A 13,679-nucleotide genomic window follows, 5' to 3' on the forward strand; every position below is an offset into this window, starting at 1 on the left:
ATTTATCTCGTTCTTTTTTGAACTCTGTTAAAGTCCTGGTCTTCACAACATCCTCTGGCAAGGAGTTCCACAGATTGATGAAGAAGTGGGTTGTGCCCCCAAAGGCTCATGAAATCTCTGTTCTAACATGAATTGCAGGAGAAATAGACTGGAGTTACAGTATCAGACCTAACTACACCTAACTTTATATGCATCGGACATCTCACTTATAGCATTACCTGAGAACCAGAAGTCCTGCAGACTTTTAAAAATAGATTGTGTAATAAACAATAATTATCATGATAATAATAATTAATATTCCCTGAGATTTAATCCTTTTTCTTTTATTAGAAATTGTATGTAGTGAACAATCACATACAAATTTAACTTATGTGCACGCACATACACTGGCATGTCATTAAATTAAAGCAAAGCTATTAAATATTTATACCAGAGAGGAAATTATTTTTGCACTAAATCCTGGTTGTGCTAAGGCTTTATGCAACACGCTAAAGCAGATTATTGAGGCATTAATACATTTGGGGTAACAGTATTATGCAAAAAATGAATAATATAGCACTGCAGTAGAGTACTGAACCATATGGTGAGATTGTTGAAGCATTAGTTCATTAGAGAGTTAAGGCTTCATGCAATATAATGGTCCCAGAGTATGAAAGAGACAAGATGAGTGAGATAATGGGTATGTTTCCATTTTGCGTCATTTAGGCACGAGGTGGTGTTGACCCGTGTGTGTGTGTGTGTGTGTGTGTATGACAGAATTTTCATTAATAAAATACTTCCACACATACCCCTCCTCCCATCCCCCCCGCCCCCACAAGAGGGGTTTGTTTTGTCAACAGAGCACTCCTGCCAACAAAGCAGCACTTACAATTTCACTTGCCATGACAAAAATGGTTAATTGAGATGGTTGAGGTGTAAGCACCCTGTGAACGACAAAAGTTTTTTCCATCAAGTGAAAGTGAAGACATAGTCAATATCTGTTATTGGAGCAAATTGTTGCTGATGAAAGAGACAAAATTGAGCTCCATGAAGCTTCAGAAAAGAGCTCTGTCAGGCTCAAAAGCTTGTCCTTCTCACCAACAGAAGTTGGTCCAGTAAAAGATATTACCATACCCATCTTGTCTCTCTCAACACTCATATTTTTGTTAATTCAGAGGAAGCTCACGCTGGGACGAGGGATCGGTTACTTTGCCCTGTAAATAGATTCTTTTCTCATGCTCTTGGAGATTCTTCCTTGCATTGTTGGTTAAAATCTCACCATTTAAAATCAACCTTAAACTGCAGATTTACTTTTTTTATCATATTCCAACATGTCAGATTAGCGCATAACACATGTGAAGTAGGCTAGGTAAAGCAAAAGTAGCATGCTGGACTTAAAAACAAAAAACAAAAATAAAAAAAATAAAGTAAAGTGTCTTAATGTAAGACACTGAGCAACGGTGAGAACAGTAAAATGCAAATGAAAGTGACTCAGGAGATATTTAAAAAACTAACAGCAGCCTATTAAGAGAGAATGGAACATGCAGTATGGCTAGTACCATCACACACCTAAGACTATGTAATTGATTCATATGCTGTCTCTCATTAATAATGCTGGTGAAAGATGCCAGAAAGACAATGCTGGAAAGCAAAATCCTAATTTGAATACCCAGAACAATATTGAGCAATTTCCCCATGCTGTTTCTCGATAATGTATCAGTCTGACTTGGAGGTTCAGGCCTAAACTTAAAGTATAGCTCTGTTATCAAGCCCATTCAGTCCTTCTGTTCACAAGAAACTGGACAGCTATCGCCTTTCACAAATATGTTGCATTCTCTTGTCCTTTATGGAAACGTTTTGTCATATCTTTGTGCAAGCCTCTCAGCAGTGTCTGAAACTAATGCATACTAGTGAGGACTCACTGCATTTGAATAGTCAAAATTCCTACCTCACGTTTCTTTGGTAATTTAGCTCTGGAGTGATGAACAATTCAAAAGATTGTGAAGAAGCCATAGGTCTGACTTCAATTGGAGTCATTAAAACAAAAAAGTCAGTAGGTGCTTTAAAGCTTCAGAGCATTCTGTTGCTGCTATGGCCAGATGAAGAGAGAGTGATCCTCAAAGTCTTGCTACATTTCATTGTATTTAATAAAATAAAAATACCTAGCTCTTACATGACGTTTCTTGTCTGTCACTATCACGGGGCTTTGCTTAGGAGGTGAATACTAATATCCCCATAGCAGACCAGAGCTGGGAATAGAACCCACATCACCTGAATCCCAGCTGAAACTCAGATGCTAAGGCTCCCTGTTTTATATGCCCGCAGGTACAAGTAACGTTCTCATCTTTAAGCAGCAAATTCTTCCATATACATTTTTTAAAATATTCTCTTAGGTTATGGCTACACAGCAGTGCTATTTTGGAATAACGTAAGTTATTCCAAAATAATGTTGTGTGAGTCTACACAGCAAGCCCGTTATTTTGAAATAAATTCAAAATAACAGGCTTCTTCCTCCAACTCCTCTAACCCTCAGGCTACGTCTACACTGGTGTGATTTTCCGGAAATGCTTTTACCGGAAAATTTTTCCATTAAAAGCATTTTCGGAAAATCGCGTCTAGATTGGCAGGACGCTTTTCCGCAAAAGCACTTTTTGCGGAAAAGCATCTGTGGCCAATCTAGACGCGCTTTTCCGCAAAAAAGCCCCGATCGCCATTTTCGCCATCGGGGCTTTTTTGCGGAAAAGAAATCTCTGCTGTCTACACTGGCCCTTTTGCGCAAAAGTCTTTCGGAAAAAGACTTTTGCCCGAACGGGAGCAACATAGTTTTTCCGCAAAAGCACTGACACTCTTACATGAGATCGTCAGTGCTTTTGCGGAAATTAAGCGGCCAGTGTAGACAGCTGGCAAGTTTTTCCGCAAAAGCAGATGATTTTGCGGAAAAACTTGCCAGTCGAGACACAGCCTCACTGTATGAGGAGTAAGGGAAGTTGAGGGAAGAGTGCTTTATTTCAAAATAAGTGCTGTGTAGACAGCGCCAAGAGTCGAAATAAGAATATTTCTGCTGAAGCTATGCAATAAGCATAGCTCAAGTTGCATAGCTTATTTCGAGTTTAGCCTTGCTGTGTAGATGTGCTCTTATTGAAGTCACTGGAAGTTTCAAGGGCACAACCAATCACAAGATCTGCCAAGACCTCTTCCTCTGGCCCTTCTGTTATTCTTACAAATGTAATTATTTTGAAAACACATCTGGACAGACATGTACAACAGCAAAAATAAGAGGACAATAATAATAAAGTTGTGTTGTGTCCTTGCAGCAATAATCTAGCTCTCTCCTTGGGATAAATTCTTTGTCTTCTGGGTCTATGGTTTATCCATTCTGAATCTGGACTATTAACTTGTAAAACAATGCAGCAGGCATCTTTGCTTTAGTTAGCCATCTATTTTATTAGGGTGCTCCATACCGCACCTGAATTAATATTATAAATATACAGAGCGTACATTATTTCAGAATAAACAGCTAGCTAATACTATTATTATTTTTACAATGGACAGGTGGACTATTGAAATATAGTTGTGGTTATATCCTTTCTGCCTTCTATCTTTTTTTTTTTTCCTGGAGAGCATAGATATGCAATTGGTCTTTTTCACTATCCCACAAACATGTCATTTTCACTGAAATGGACAAATTGTAATGGAAATAGATCAGTGATAATATGTTACTGAAACATAGCTTTCCTCAGGGCAGCATATAATAATATTTATTCCTGCTGAGCCTTAACATCTTGTATGGTCAACAGTCAATGGTCCTTGTATGGAATTAATCTGCAAATTTTATGTACACTTTGTAAGTATTTATCCCCGCAAGTTACCATAACAAATGTGTCACATAAACTGCAATTCTCAGATAATATGGCCACTGCTTAAAAAAGCATTTCTAGCCTGTAAAATTTGAAACCATTGAAGCGTTGAATTTCTGCATTGCTGTTCAAGGGGATTACTGCAGATTAATAAATTTCCAAATTATGAAATAGAACCAATGTCCTAGTGAGCACCATGGAACAAATTTCTCAGAAATTGTGGTAATTAAATAAAAGCAATTGCCGTCAATGTGTTTGCAGTTCTAAGGATGCTGTCATTTCCAGAGAGTGGGAAACATGCTGTGTTGGTCACAGTAAAAGCATCTATGAATTTTAATTCTACATTTACTCTATAACATACAGTGAGGGCACTTCAGTAACTATGGTAAAATTTATTCATCTATTCTGGATTAAAGAGATATCTGTGACTGGGATGAGATTGTCTTCCTGGATGTATTGTTTTTTGTTCTTGATGCTTACTGCCTTCCTACAGTGCATTGATGAAAGATCAGTTGTTTGAATCAGCTGGATATATCCTAAATCCTCCATTTCTTGAGACATTTAGGGCACATATACACAGCAGGGCTAAACTCAAAATCAGCTACGCAACCTGAGCTACGCTAATTGTGTAGCTTAAGTTGAAATAGCTTATTTTGACTTTTGGCACTGTCTGCACAGCACTTATTTTTAAATAGGGCACTCTTCCGCTTACTTTCCTTACTCCTCATATAATGAAGGTTACAGGAGTCAGAGTAAGAAGCCGGTTATTTTGAATTTATTTTGAAATCATGGGCTTGCTGTGTAGACACACACTAGGTTAGTTTGGAATAACTGATGTCATTCTGAAATAATGCTGCTGTGTAAACATAGCCTCACAGTTGACTTCCATTCCCTTCGCCATTTTGTACTAGAGTCATGAGAATGTTGTTAATTCTGAAAAAGAGGGATTCATATATGCAGACTGGATTGAATCACAATTTAGGACTCAATGGGATTTTAGCATGTACCTTGTATTAATAGGAATGGATATAAGCACATGCTTAAAATTCAGCACGTTTAAATTCTGTGCTGTGTTATGGCCTTAAAGTCATGCATCTTTTGGGGATAATGAATACAAAGCTGTGACTATATTTTCAAAACTTCTGTGTGTTATATGCCCACTATTAAAATCTGTAATCATATGTACTAAGATAGGTGTAACCAGCAGTCATGCTTCAAGATTTAAACTCATATTGCAGTGGTCAGGAAGGGCTATTTGTTCTGTCCCGAGAAAAGAATGTATAATTGGCTAGACTGTGTTGTGTTCTCCAAAGGTACTCAGTACCTCTCAGTATCAGGCCCAAACTCACATGTGTTCCAAAGCAGAGTATGGTAACCTCATATTACCAAAAGCAAAAGAAACACGTGTACTAAGAAAGACCTGGCTTATGAAAAGTGTTCTGTGTTCAAAGAGGATAAAAATATAAATTTAAACCAGATACATAAAGATTACAGCACTCCTCAGTACCAAAATAGTCTTGACACCTGTTTCCAATTAGCCTGATCTGCCACATAAAAAAAGATTTCTTTTTGTGCCTACCAAGAGAGGCACAATCAAAAGGAATTCATTAAGAAAATCAGAAAGTTGCATTCCACAAAGGAGGCAGTCAGAAAAATGCATTGAGATATAAACTGTTTTAGTTTGTTAACTTCCAAATCCCAAGCAAAAAGCTCACCCATCTGTATTTTAGTTTTTCTTTTGAATGGAATATCTTGTCATGGGAGCATAGAGCTTTAAGAATGAGTAGGTTTAGAATTTGCCAATTTGTGACAGTTTAAGATCTGGCACTGATGTTCAAATACAAGGGAGACTGTGCATTACTTTGACTAGTAAAATCCATACTGTGGGCCAAACGATACTCTCAGTTATAACAGTAATGCCAAGGCAGATGTGTTGGTGTAACTAAGCCTCTTAAACAGTAAACTCTTGAGATAGCAGTTTTGTCTCTGTCTTTTTGTCCCTGGTCTAGCATCCTGGGAGTTCTGGATGCTACCTTACTGTAATTAATAAATATAATAATAGAATTTTGTCTTATTTGTAAAGCAGTGCATTTCTAATCTACTGTCCATGACCACCTGATTAGTATTATAACCATCCCTTACTTGGCAAAATCTGTAGTCCTGGATTTAATATAAAAACTCTCATGGTGAAACATTCAGGCAATTATCCAATCTCTCCCCACCCCCCAGTTGTTTTCTGTCAATTGTTGCAAATGAAAAAAAAATGATACATACATAACATGTATGTAGCTGCTTAGTTTTATTTGTGTCTACAGAGCATAAATTATCTTCCCTTGAAAAGCGTAGGATGTATGTTTCTGTCACATTAGGAGGGCAACATTGTTTCACTCTGCTGCTGCTATTTAAACAGTGTGAAATCTCTTTTTAATCATGGGTAAAGTTTAAAATGAGATGCTTCAGACATCTGCTAGCTATTATGGGCTCTGCCTGCTGGAGGTAATAAATTATAGCCAAGGAGAGAGTCAAATTACTTAATAGTATTTGTATTCATTGCTTTCAAAGTTTGTTCTCAAGTTTGTGTTTTCTGTTCTCTGTGTTAGCCTGGAAGTACTCAACAGGTCTTGAAAGAACATTGTGTTGTGGGTCATGTAGGTATAATCACAGTGGGATGAGGATAACAGCCTGTATTTTAAGTTAGGGAAAAAAACAACAAACAAATTGAGTTTTTCCACAGTGCAAGGGTTTGAAAATGAATCACATTAATGCACCCTCTGTCCTGCCAAAAGAAAGAAAGAAAGATTCCTGTAAAGTATGTTAAAAGAGGGCCATTTCAGTCCTCAGAATGGGTGATAATGGCTCAGCTTTCTAATTTGTCATGGAAACCTCCTGTCATCCCAGTAACAATGACGTCAAGGTGATAGTGCCAAATAGACTTAGTCTGTTTGATACACACCTGTTCAACAGCAGGAGTTCAAGGTACGTAGGCTTTTATATTTTCCGTCCATGATAAGAAACAACTTGGATTCTGGTGAGTGTTTTGGAAGTGTTGTTCAATTTTAGGGCAACTTTTCTGAGGCTTGGAAAAACATTTACACAGTAAAACTTGGGATCAGGGGATTTTGAAGCCCTAAATTACATATAAATGTAATTAATAGGAGTTTGACCTGCAAAGTATCTTCCTTTCTGGGTCTGTCACTGGGTATTAATGCTATCCACTTTGTGTCATGAAAGAAGAGCAATTAATTTACTCTGTTTTCATGGGAATTAATACTTTCGATATTCCTTGCCAAAGTAACGTTATGTAAAGCATATGTAAAGGGAAAGAAGATACTATCCCAGTTTATAAAAGCTGCAGTTCATGGAGAATAATATTTTTCCTGTATGTTTCTGCGTGATTATGTTAATGTTGATTATCAGTTAGTTTTTCTTTAATAACAACAGACTAGAGCTGTGTTTCCCATTTTCATGGTTGTAATCCACATGCATGACTGCCCTACTGCTTTTGTTATTTAAAAAATAACAGAAAGTATTGAAAATAAGGTTTTTCTTTTGTATACTAAAACTACATTAGTGGAGAAAGCAGACTGTTTCTGCTGGGCTGTGTCTATGAGGTATCAAAATCAGGTGTATATATAAGGTGATGTGTTTAATAGATTTGAAATCAGTGGAGGAACTTGTCCTTGTGGGTCCTCCACCTTAGGCGTTTTGGTGCCGCTATGTGCCTAGTTGGAGATTTTTGGTAGCATTGCTCTCCATTGGGCTGTGCACGCGGAGCAGAAGGCACACGCAGTGCTGCAAAAAAACAAGCGCAGCAACTGTCCCCTCATTTCCTTCTCTGCTGCCAATGGCGTCGGTTGGAACCGCTTTGCTCTCCAACGTAGAATTGTGTTTTATAGTAGTATAGTGTAGCATAGTTACCTTTTAGTCTCAGTTATTATAAATAATAGTTAAACAGTTAGGGTTCGTTTTAAAAAAAAACAAACATTTTTCTCCTATTTTTGCTGGTTATGGCCACATTCTTCTGCCTTAATAATCCTCCTCCCTGGGATGCCGAGTTCCCCAGGCTTTAAACACAGCCTCTCCTGCAGGCTCTCTATTCCTGTTTCAGACAGGCACTCAAGGTGTGTCCAGTGCCTGGGTCAAGCACATGCTACAACTCAATGTCAGCATTGTAAGCAGCGGATGGCCAGGGAACTACAACTGAAGTTGATCTCCCTGGAAAGTACAGTAAGGCCGGCCTCCAACCCAGAACATGCCAGGCTTCATATGAGACCAATGCAGCAGTGGATCAGGACTGCATACAGGCCACAACACAACTGCATTACCAAACTGGTGTCAATACCAGCCAGAATCAAACTTTCCCTAGATTGGTGGACAGACCCAAGAAACGTGTGTGCTGGCAATGCCTTTTCACAGACATTCACCGTCCACAACTTTCATGACAGATGCCTCCCTTCTCAGTTGGGGAGCTCACTTGGGCCCTCTCACAACTCTGGGTCTATGGTCCTATCAGGAATCCAACTTGCATATAAACGTTCTGAAACTCAGGGCAGTATTCTACGCATGCGAACACTTCCTACACCAAATACACAGCAGCACGATTCAGATTTTTATGGACAACCAGGCCGCAACATTTTACATCAACAGGCGAGGGGGGTGTCAGTTCCTACCATCTATTCAGGGAGGTGGTCTGCCTCTGGACTTTGTGCATGGTGCACAACATATACCTGCAGGCCTCATATCTACTAGGCAGGGACTGTCGACAAACTCAGCAGGAATTTCAAGTCCAATCATGAATGGGAAATGGACATGATGATCCTACAGCAGCTGTTCATTCGATGTGGGTTCCCCATGGTGGACTTGTTTGCAACCAATGCCAATAAGAAATGTCCACTGTACTGTTCATGTGTGGGCATTGGCAGGTATTCCCTGGGAGTTGCATTTACAATACAGTGGAATGCAACGCTTTCCTATGCCTGTCCTCCCATCCTGTTCATCTACTGAGTGGTCAACAAAATTGGAGACAGCCACAGTAATCCTTATCGCCCCAGAGGCAGACTTGATATGCTCCAAATGTCCACGAGATGACCATGGAGTCTCCCACTTCTTCCTCATATTCTGCCCCAGAAGCGCGGGCATCTTCACCGCAGTCTACAGGCATTCCACCTCCAAGCGTGGTTCCTCAATGGCTTAGCTCAGTAGAAGCAACATGCTCTGAACAAGTCAAACAGATCTTACTGAACAGTCATAGAATATCAATAAGAACATCTTACCTTTACAAATGGCACGATGGACAGAGCAAAGAAAGTTGGAACCAACCACAGTTCCACTGACGGCCATTCTACAATATATCCTAGAGTTGAAGGACTTGGGCCTGCCGCTCTGCTCTCTGAAGGTCCATCTGGCAGCTATAACAGCTCTTCATCAACTTATTGGCTATGTCTACACTACAAGATTTTTGTGTGTAGAGTAAGAGCCCGGGAAATTCAAATCCCGGGCTTCATTTGCAAGTGCGGTATGCCTACATTACCCCGCTAGTTCGAACTAGCGGGGTAGTGTAGACATACCCCCCCCAGCTGTGGGCCTGCTCAACTAGGGCCATTTCAGCCTCTATGACCTATATATATGGTATCCCAGGCACGAAAATTTACAGATCGGCAATGTGGTTTTCCACTCACACTTTGTAAGGCACTATGCTCTGGACAGTTACCCCTCCTGGGGTACCCTCTTTGGGGACACAGTACTCAATACCGTGCACAATAACACCTAACTGAAGCACTCCCCTACTTCATGGGTACTGCTTGTAAGCTGCGTAGGCCTCCTGGAGGGGTTCCTCCGCCTCCGGGTCAGTGGGCAGCCACTCTGCCCCACTGCACAGACACTTAAAATAATCCACAAATCAGTAGTTCCACAACCCGGCCTTGCTTCAGGTCAGGGCGAGAGGCAACTGTTCAGGTGCCCTAACCCTGGTGTAGGGCGGGTAGTAAACAATCCCAATCAGTATAAAGGCCTAGCCCTGGTTTGGGGCTGGCAACAAGCACAGTAAGTCTATAGCTTCAGCCCTGGTTCAGGGCGGAGCAACAACCCCGTACAGTCTGTAAAGGGACCCGGCCCTTGCTCAGGGTGGGCCGCAATCACACAGTCTCAAATAGTTCAGAGTACCCAGGCCCTAGTTCAGGGCAGGCCACAGCCAGAAGGTCACAGACCCAGGCTTTGGTTCAGGCAGGGTAGCAACAAACAATCAGTTCAGGCTCCCGACCCTGGTCCAGGGCAGGCTGCGGACAAACCCACAGTTTAAGACAGTAGCCCATAAGGCCCAGCCTTGGTTCAGGCAGGGCAACAAAGCAAACAGACAGAAGTCTATAAGTCCAGTGAGCCCTGGCCCTAGAGCAGGGTGGAGTTACAAACACACCCAGTAAGTTCAGTCAAAGGGAGGCCAGGCCCTGATTCAGGGCATGGCAGCACACACAGGTCTGGGGTCTCCTTGTTCAGGAGGGTTGCAGGCAGTTCACCTGCAGCAGTGGTGAGGGGGAGACTGCCACCCGGTAGATGGGTGGCAGGGTGGACGCAGGCCCGCCCACTCCATTGTGCCCAGGCCCAGGGCCCTAGATGCAGCAGAGGAGCTGCTGCTGGCTTAGCAGGGGCTCCAGCCCAAAACGCGCCTGCCTACCGCCTTTACCAGCCCTTGCTATCCCCTTGGCCACTTCCCTTCTCCCCCTCAGCAGGTACCTGGATCTCCAGCAGGTCACTTGGTTAGTCAAGGGTGGTCTCCTCCGGCAGGGGTCCTGGTGATCCCACCCAGTCCTCAGCCACTTTCAGGTCCAGAGGCTCCAGCTGGTACTCTGACAACAGCTGGTGGCAGTGTTCTGGCTGACCCTCGGGGTCATGCTGGTCCTCAGGGTTCGGCTGGTCCTCGGGGTCCAATGGGCTCCCATTGTCCCAGGGTACAGGCTGGGATCGGGGTTCAGGCAGGTCCTCCGGGGCAGCCACACTCAGAGGCCTGGGCCAACAGGGAGCACTGAACAGGCCTCTTGTTCCTCTGCGTCAGAGACAGCTGGAAGCCCAGGTCTCAGCCTCCCAGGCAGGGAGCTCTATGCAGGCTTCTGGCCCCTCCAGAGACTGAGCTCTCAGCCTGGCTACTTATAGTCTTGGCCCCACTCCCTGACTTCCGGTCAGGTGATGGGGAGGGGGACTATGCTGTGCCCAAAATGGCTCCCCGAGGGGTTCCTCCACTTCTGGGTCAGTGGGCAGTTACTCCACCCCATTACACTGCTTCTTAGTCACCTAAGGTGGTGCACCCACAGGGACACTCCTTGAAGAAAAAGAGAGGGCTACTCACCTTGCGCAGTAATGGAGGTTCTTTGAGATGGTTGTACCTGTGGGTGCACCACCACCCTCCCTTCCTCCTCTGTGCTTCAGACTGCTACATACTCCTTCCAGGGCAGAGAAGGAATTGAGGGGATGGTTGCTGTGCATGCATAGTAGCGGCACCACGCATGCCGTCTGCTCCATGTGTACAGCCCACTGGAGAGCACTACTACCAAAAATCTCTGACTAGGCATACAGTAGCGCCTAAATACCTATGGTGGGAGCACCCACAGTCCTAAGGTGGAGCACCCACTGGGACAACCATCTCGAAGAACCTCTGTTACTGCACAAGGTGAGTAACCCTCTATTGCCAGTTCTTAATGCATTTTGTCTTATCAAAGCTAAAGGAATATGCCACCCCCATGCTTAATGAAAAATGGCTTATTATGAATAGATACAATTCAAAGATGCAAAAAAGATCATGTAACATTTTTAAAGTTACAACCTGCTGAATCTGAATATCCTATTTTTGTGCATGTATCATTCTTGAATGTGAAGTTAGGAATATGAAGCGTGAATCTATTTTTAATTCTAAATGTGGTAATGAGGGCCTTTAGTGATACTTTAGGAACTTAATGGCTCAGTACTCAACTAACGACCCATGAATGGTTTTATTTTTCCTGTAAGACCAAACTGTAGTTGGTCCTAAAAAGACACATGACCATGCCATCTGACAGTGAAATCCATCTTCAATCTGGTATTTTTCCATGGGAATGGGGAGACCACAAATGGTTTCCACCATTGGGAAAAGTCTATTTAAGGAATGGAAAGCATTCAGGTCTTTATCTTCAGCTGGCTTTTGAAACTGCCTCCCCACCCTATGAGGGTACACACAAAGAGACCTGGAAGCAAAGAACTGTAGTGAAAGGGTGAAGGCAAAGCTACTGAGCCAAGTCAGAAAAAGATCAACTCTGGCCTGCAGTAAGAACAACTGTTTAGGATAAGAATTTGCATGCTACAAATTTCGTAGTGTGTTAGAATTAGCCGGCATCTTTTGTTTATTTTAACTTAGTAACTTACTTTGATCTGTCTGTTTTCACTTGCAAACACTTAACTCCTATTTTTTTATACTGAATAAAACACTTTTATTATCAGGGCCAGTGTAAATTACTGTTACCAGGGGAGGGGAGCAACCAACTGTGCATATCTCTCTTTCACTGATAAAGGGAGTGGACATCTTTATGATTTTTCTCTGTGTAAAACTTTTACACGGGATAAGACAGATTTATGTGGGGTTCTGGTCCCTTTTTGGGATTGGTTTCCTGGATGCTGATAACAACTTCATAGCTAAACACTCCCAGAGCTGAGCTGGTTCAGGGTCTATATTGTTCTTCAGGGGGGCAGTAATCCCAACTCTGCACCTTGGCTGGAGGAGACCAGAGCTTCTGGCCCAGCAGGACAGGGTGGTGGGGAGCCTCAGAAGACAGGAAATCAGGTATCAGTGGCTTGATCAGCATTCCTGGTAACAATCCCAAGGGAACTCCTGCGATCTAACCAATCCCAAAGGTATTTACAGCAGTTACATATCTTGACTATGGCAGTACACAATAACTTTAATAAATTAAGCTGCACAATTATCATTGCTAAACTGTATGCGCGAAATTGACAAATTCCTAGAATGCAAAGGGGAAAGGCACGTGGTCTGATCATAAGAATGAAGACAAAGAAAATTATGCTGGGTTGATGAATGGATGTAAAACTGAGAAAAGGAGCAATATGAAATAATGCTGGGTAAACGAGAGGAAAATGGAGTCAATCAATGCTGGATGATATTTACCATACGAATGTAAGTCAACAAAAGAGAAGTGTGATAAACAATAACAGGGTAGCTCTTGTGACTCTGAGACAAAGAACTATGTCAGATTATGGTTCGCAAATAACAGATGAAAGAAGATGAATATTGACAAGCATCGGCTGTTAAAATAACATAATCCTAATGGAAATGGATGATGATAGATGATTGCCAAGTTCCAAAGAGCTGAAAGAATAAGTCCCAATGCAAGTGTGTTGGTTTTATATGTAAGAGAGAAAACTGCCATAAGGGCTAAATTAATCTGCTCAGTTACACAGGTGCAGCTGCCATTGAGGTCAGTGTGTAATGTGCAATTGAGGTTAGAAATAAATCCATAATGGATGCATGTGTAAGGAATGGATGGCAGAGTGAAAATTTCATCCTGCATTCACAGTGATAAAGAAATATTTTCCCTCATTTGTCTTTGCTCCTTTAATTAACTCCTGAAGGAGAGGCTCACATATTTTATCCAGACAGAAATAAAAAATACCTAGAAATACTGTACAAGTCACAAAGTGATAAACGGATCAGTTTCTTTCCTTTGAATTTTGGTGAACTTTTGGTGCAAAAGTTGTCTCTCTGGTTGTCTTACTTTATTTTATTCACTGAGTATGCTTAATAGTAAGTTAACAGGAGTCCTGGGAATGGAACTGAAATCTCTGGAATTCCAGTCCACTGCATTG

At 41.9% G+C, this 13,679-nt stretch overlaps 1 protein-coding gene across 11 annotated transcripts in view; it reads left to right on the top strand.

Moving 5' to 3' along the window:
* KALRN (kalirin RhoGEF kinase) overlaps positions 1–13,679 on the top strand; it is a 790,448-nt gene that overhangs the window by 598,124 nt on the left and 178,645 nt on the right. Inside the window, exon 1 of one of the 11 annotated variants that reach the window (XM_075933148.1) lies at positions 6,584–6,812. The exons of the other annotated variants lie outside the window; for them this stretch is intronic. The gene's annotated coding sequence lies outside the window, so the exon portion shown is untranslated. Of the gene's footprint in view, positions 1–6,583; positions 6,813–13,679 lie in introns of those variants that run through there. 11 annotated transcript variants of the gene reach the window in all.

This window comes from Pelodiscus sinensis, chromosome 7 (assembly GCF_049634645.1).
Source record: "Pelodiscus sinensis isolate JC-2024 chromosome 7, ASM4963464v1, whole genome shotgun sequence".
NCBI classification, from domain to species: domain Eukaryota; kingdom Metazoa; phylum Chordata; order Testudines; family Trionychidae; genus Pelodiscus; species Pelodiscus sinensis.